The sequence below is a fragment of the Sinocyclocheilus anshuiensis genome, unplaced genomic scaffold, assembly GCF_001515605.1.
Source record: "Sinocyclocheilus anshuiensis isolate Anshui unplaced genomic scaffold, SAMN03320099.WGS_v1.1 scaffold1345, whole genome shotgun sequence".
NCBI lineage: Eukaryota > Metazoa > Chordata > Actinopteri > Cypriniformes > Cyprinidae > Sinocyclocheilus > Sinocyclocheilus anshuiensis.
Window position 1 is genome coordinate 42268 of NW_015549627.1, and position 6743 is coordinate 49010.

At 36.1% G+C, this 6743-nt stretch overlaps 1 pseudogene; it reads right to left on the reverse strand.

Annotated features, from left to right (window-relative positions):
- The window catches only part of LOC107659524 (LON peptidase N-terminal domain and RING finger protein 2-like), a 54194-nt pseudogene that overhangs the window by 11010 nt on the left and 36441 nt on the right, over positions 1-6743 (reverse strand).

Sequence of the window (6743 nt, forward strand, 5' to 3'; positions counted from 1 at the left end):
TTTTTTTTTATTTTCCTCAAAAAAAAAAAAAAACATTTATTGTGTTTTTAAAAGCATGCAGCAAACGAAAATATGCGATTAATCTGTTAAAATCTGTTACTGTGGGTTAACAAATTTACATTAGTAGGCTATTCTTATGCTTGGCTTCACAGATAGCAACAGAGTCTGGGCCAAATCTGGTTTACATTCACTTCTGGCTTTTTTGTCTTGATTGCAAATGTTTTTTTTTTTATGTACGATCGATAATTAAAACAAAAATCAGGCGTGTGTATTTATAACATCAATTACTAGGCCTACATTCTTTTTTTCAGAAATGGAAGTAACTCAAAATGTTGTGTGTTTGTAATTTTAATATTTTTATCTATAGGCCTATACAGCAAAACTACAGAGCTTCCAGTAGGTTATTTTATGGAGCTGTAAACACGGGAATCTCCGACCGCATGCAATCTTTGACGAACACCCAATTCATATATCAAACTAGGCTATATGTTATTAAATTGTACATAGGCTATATATCAGATTATTTTATTTACAAGTTTCATGTTTGTGTTTATCCCGTTTTTTCCCCCGTTGCATCTGAAAATTACTTTCAGAAACATTTTTTTTTTCAAAACGGCCCCCCTCCCGTCAAAACGGTGTTGCAGAAAAGCACCCAGAGGTACGTATTTTTATGAGACTGGGTTGTATTTACATTTAGTAACAGAAGTTAGCAGTTTATCATCTATTAAGAAGTAATCAATTTGTGAATATGAACGATGCACTGGGGAGAAAAAAGACTTAAAAAAAACTGCTTAAGGTTTGGATATAAGAAACGCCAGGGATCAGAAAATGTATAGGTCTCCAAAAAAGTATTCATAAACATGGCGGATTTAGTTATATTGTAAGGCGTTTTTGAAGACCGATCCAAAGTAGGGTGGAGCACACAGTTAAAGTCTCCTCCTAGGATTAATTTACGTGTAGTCAAATTGGAAAAACTGGTAAAGATTTTTTTTTTAATAAATGATACATCGTCCCAATTAGGGGCATAGATATTGGCTAATATCAAGGGAACATTATATAATGAACCAGTTACTATTACAAATCTTCCCCCTCTATCACTTTGGACATTACTCACACAGAACAGGGTGTTTTTACTAATAAGAATTGCGGTTCCTCTGGATCTTGACTGAAAATCTGAGTGGTACATTTGCCCCACCCAAGATTTTTGTAGTTTATAATGATCAGCTGATTTTAAGTGAGTTTCTTGGAGAAATTATATATTTGCCTCCCGTCTCTTTAAATGGTTAAGGATATTATTGCACTTAATGATATGGTTAACCCCTTTAACGTTCCAACTCACAAAGTTCACTTCAAGTAATCTGCTATGTCCCAGGATTATAGCATTGTTTAATGGGTGAAAAACTGATGCCAGCCTCCTTCTGAGATGTTTCTAACAACTGTACACAATAGCACAAGTAAACATGAACAAGTTTGAATGCCAAATGAACACCTTGACCCCTACCCACCCACCAAACGGCTCCCCAAATGAGAAGCAAAAAAACATGTAACTAACCTTCAACGTTCTCAAAAGCATAGGACTTCTTCCAAATGCTCAACATCTTAAAATGTCTTCTAACACACAATTTTGTTTTGTCTTATTGAAAAAAAAGAGCTTCATAAAGCCATATTAGTCTTTAACCAGTAAGTCTCCACTGTCCAGAAAGAGGCAAAAAAAGTAAAATTCAGTGACAGAATGAATATGTCCAGTTTAACAAAAAAATAAATAAAAAAGGTAAAAAAAAAAGTGAACAAGCACTGTTAAATGTTTATGTCCTGCATAGTACCAAACACACTGTAGCAGACATCGAGGGCGTCCTGAAAAACTATTCAGAGACGAGTGCATCCATTTTTGCTTTGATGTGTTGCTCAAAATAAGCGTCCGCCTCTGATGGTGACTTAAAAAAAGAAAGTCTAGTGTTATCGAAAGTGAACCGTAAATCTGCCGGATGGTGGATGCCGTAAGAAATCCCAGCCTGCTTAAGCTTGAATTTCACAGAATTAAAGGCTGCTCTTCTGCGGCTCAGTTCTGCCCTCATATCAGGGAAAATATGACCCGTGCGCCGCGAAATGTAAGCTCACCACGCTTCCTGGAGGCTTGGAGAATCTTGACGCTTCGAGACGAACGATCATTGCTCTGGGCCTGTCGCCGGCGCAAGGTTTCGGAGCTAGGGCACGATGAGCGCGATCTAACACCACTGATTGAAGGTCAGGTAAATCTTCACCTAGCACCTCTTAAAAGAATCCAGACATGAAGTCAGTGGGCCGGCCCTTCTCCGCGTCTTCAGGTATGCCAATTATACGCAGGTTTTGGCTACGACTCCTATTCTCGAGGTCTTGTTGTTGCTCTTGCAACTTCTGTATTTGATCTTTCAAAGTTGAAACTGTGGTTTCCATTGTCTCGAGCGAGTCGTGGTGAGAGTTGAGTGTTGTTTCCATTTTCTCCATAGTGTCAGACATACTGGTTTGCTTAGTATGGAATGAATTTTTCCCGCTATCTCCAGTTGTAAAGCATCCATTTTGGTTTTGACCTCTGATCGGAAGTTTTCAACAATCAATCCAATCTCAGAGCGAAAGCTCGCCATCTCTGTTTTAATAGTATCTGCCATCTGACTGCGGGAGGATATCAGTTCAGATTTAACCAGCTGAAGAAGCGTATTGTCCTCTGACGTCAAAGATTGCTAGGCACGGCTGTTACTTGTGTGGTTAGTAGCGGCCACCATAGCTTGCTTTAGGTTGGGACTGTCGAGCCGCGTCGGTCTTGTCGTTGATTTTTTCGCGTTTTTGCTTGTCATTTTCAAACAAATCGGTTAACCATAGATGCAGGGTATTAGTAGAGACAAATGTATCCCTTTTCAAAGTATACTTGCGTGTAGTGCAAATAAAATGAAAATGAGTGAGAGCGTAAACGAAACGCGACTACCTCCTCGTCTACCTCCGGACGTCTCTGAATTTTGATTTTTTTAAAGCTTGAAGGTGGTCATCATTTACTGAAGTGCGAGCAAGTATTTTTTTTTTTTTTAATTTCTCCTTTTGTGTTCCTAGGCAGTAAGGTGGTCATACAACATACAGGGTGGGTGAGTAAAAACTATCCCTTTAATCCTCTAATAACCAAGAGAGCAAGTGATTCACTTCTGTGGATGTACACTTTAATGTCCAACTATGAAGTGCAAAAACTAAACTTTAAACACTTGTAATCAAGCTCTTGCAAATATTTTTGTGCTATAAGCGTGACCTTGTTACTGTATGAGTGTGGTGTCTGCAAGGATCTATCACAGACACAGTAACATTAGGAGGCATTACCAGGGGCGGTTCTAGACCACAGTAACTGGGGGGGGGCCAGACAGGGGCCACTTGTGCTTTTAGAGGGCACAATTTTAAAATTCATCTTAAACTACTTTAAGTAGCCTATTATTCATTCAGTAATTTTTCACCATGTCATGTATCGCTGCAATCTAGATGTAATCTATAACAATGTCAACTAAAATATGTCATATGACACACAGCAGCCACAAACAGATATAGGCTTATGTCTCTACTGAAAAAGAAACACACAAAAAAAAAAACCAATAGAACCATCACAGAAAATTGTAATGATTCCACAACAAATAACTTTACAAACAATCGATTTTGAACCATTAAAAATGGTTTTCTGTAGTGTGTTTTGGGACATATTCCATTAGGATTTACTGGTTTTAACAAGCCACCAATAGAAGGCAACCTATTACCAGTAGAGGCCAACAGGGTCCATTACAGTTTCCAGTAAAACGGGACACCTAAACTCCAGTGTGTTTATTTCCTGTTCTAACAAAATTTAGTCAACAGGACTTTTACTATAATTTTAGCATAGATGTCATGTGACTGAAATCACATGACTTCATTGGGGTGATTCCACAGAAAGGGGCGGGGCACTTGTCAATCAAGAAGCTCCCCTGGGAATTGCATGACAAGGTCAGTGACATAGGATTCTGACTAGATGAATGTTAAGGACATAAATCTGTCATAAATAATACAATGTTCCTAATTGTTGTCAAATTATGTTTGTGATATATTCAAGCAACAAAATATGTATTAAAGTGTTGGAAATGTATTTTAGTTTTTTTCTTTCAAACATTTTTTTGTTGTCCCACATTATCAAATATGATTGAGAATGTGGGACAGCATGCTTTGGGTAATCTGGGACAGTCTTCAAATGGAGGAAATATGTATTTAGGGACTTTATAAGTCTAATGACAAGGGATAATATATGCTATAATGAGAAATGGGTGTTAATGTGGACTACTGGAGGTTATAACATTAGCATAAGTTCACAGTAGCTAGCAGCTAGCTAAACCAGCTAGCTAGAGAGATGCTACAGAGATGGAATCTGGGAAACGTATTCCAGTAGCAAGCAAAGGTATCAGGATGAAGTAAAGTGTTAATTTAATTTCCCAAATTCCCAGTTAGTTTAGTATACAACGGTTGGGGGAGGAGGGGGAGCTGCGCCCAGGCCAGCTGACAATGTTCTGTACACAGACAAACGCACACCCTACACACACACACACACACACACACACACACACACGGAGTGTTTGTTCCCCGAGTAGCCCCAATTTTAATAGAATGGAGAACTTGAATAACTGACTGAATAATCCATTAATCAAATTTTTGCTTGCTGTTGCTTAAATTTTAGTTGAGTCTTTAAAATGTTAATACAATGTTAAACAAATGTTAAACAATTTTAATAGTTTTAAATTAATTAAAATGAATTAACACAGTAGATTGTTCATCCTGTGTACAGAAAGAAATGATTTTTTCCTGATATTGAAATATACATTTCCTTATTGAGATTTCTGTACTTGTCATTTTTTTCATAATGCTTTTTAAAAATTGGTGATATTGTGTTTGGCATGAGTCGAGTCTCGAGTCGTGTGACTCGAGTCCACACCCCTGCTAATTAGTAATTATTGAAATTTTTAAAACCTTTTTTAAACAGAGCTATAGGGGAAAAAAGGTTTAAATGTAACCACTTTTTTTATTTTACCCAGTTTATTAAGACAAACAACAAATAGTTTTAACAGTCAAACGCAAAAAAAAAAAAAAAAACTCCTTTCTTATATTTTATATGCAGATTAGTTTTAAGAAAACTTTTGGCTTATCTCCTGAGTCCACAGGAGGGCGCAATAAGCTAAATAATGCACCGCATTAAATTGTTTATTAAATGCAATGAAAAAATGACAAATTACAAAAAATGATCTAACAAAAAGTGCATAATGTCTAAACTTACATATATAAATCAAATATAATTTTGTAAATTGCATAAACATTATAAAGAATTATGAACAAAACAGCAACAGGTATTTATGCATAGCTTAATGCAAAAAGCCGAAGCACTGATCACACAGATTGCATTTAAAAACATATGAGACGCAATGGAATGGAATGGAATAAAACCCCTCTTTTAACTTTACATGGCTTTTGTATGCATCTCGTGCGAGATGCGAGTGCAACAGTCACAGTTGTCCATCTCGAAAATGTACAGAACATGCATTCTGTGTGAATGGCTTGGTTTTGGTTTTAACCTAATCAAGATCTTCTCTGCATTAAGCTTCTATTTTTCTGTAATATTTTGAAAAAATAAAATGCAATAACAAAACTCCAACTGCAGTAGTGAACTTGGAATAAAAAAGAGACACAAACATATAACAGTCACTTTATGTATTAACCTTTTGAAATGCAAAACAGAACAGATTTCCCTTATTAAGAAAATCGATGTAGACCCAACACTTTAAATTGATTCAAGGCCTCTTACCCTTTTAGTTCATCAGCAATGCACATGCCAAACTGTTTGGTTCCTGTTTCCATAGATCTGCGAATCATAAGCCTGTATCGAGGCTCAAAAACATGCAGTGGGCAGGGAATAGTAGGAAATGCCATAGTGCAAACAAAGATGGGCACTTCCTGGTTCAAGCTGAAACAAGAAGAAAATAATTTTTTTTCGATATGTACACATGAACAAGATACAATAATTGACTAATTTTAAAAATGTCACATTGACAGCATAACGACCAGAAAAGAGTTAGGAAAACCATTATATCTATAGCCAACTTACTTTGACAATTATTTCATCTCTTCTTCATGTACTTTTCGCCTTTCTGCTAGCTCATCACAAAAGAAGCGCTGCAATAATTTTTCTATTAGAAGAGTTTTGTTGTAAGCTCTAGTGGCCAGATACTGCAGAAAAGAAAGATATGTGCACTTTAGATAAGAAAGCATCTCCTCAATGCCTAACATCGAATTAAACGGGGGGGGCTGTAGAGTAACATTATTACATGTTAAAACAACATTATTCACAGGTGTTGTATAAATTTCATGACAAATTTCTAAATTTCAAAATGAGAATCAACATCTTTTAAAAAAATAATCCACTCAAATCAACTCAAAGTTCCAGGTCAAATGTCAGTTCACCATGGCTAGACATTAGGGCTGGGTTTTGTCAATTCTCATTGACATGCTTGCGATTCGATTCGATTCAATATCGATTATTTTGGATATATATCAGGTACAGTACATGCCAAATTTTCAAGGAAAAAAAATCTCTCAACTAATGCTGTAAAATATACATGAGAGTCAGTTGGTACTACATTACTATAATATAGAAGGTTAAAATTATTGAAGTTTTTACAATAATAAAGTTACAGTTACATAATATTTCTACTTCAATTCGT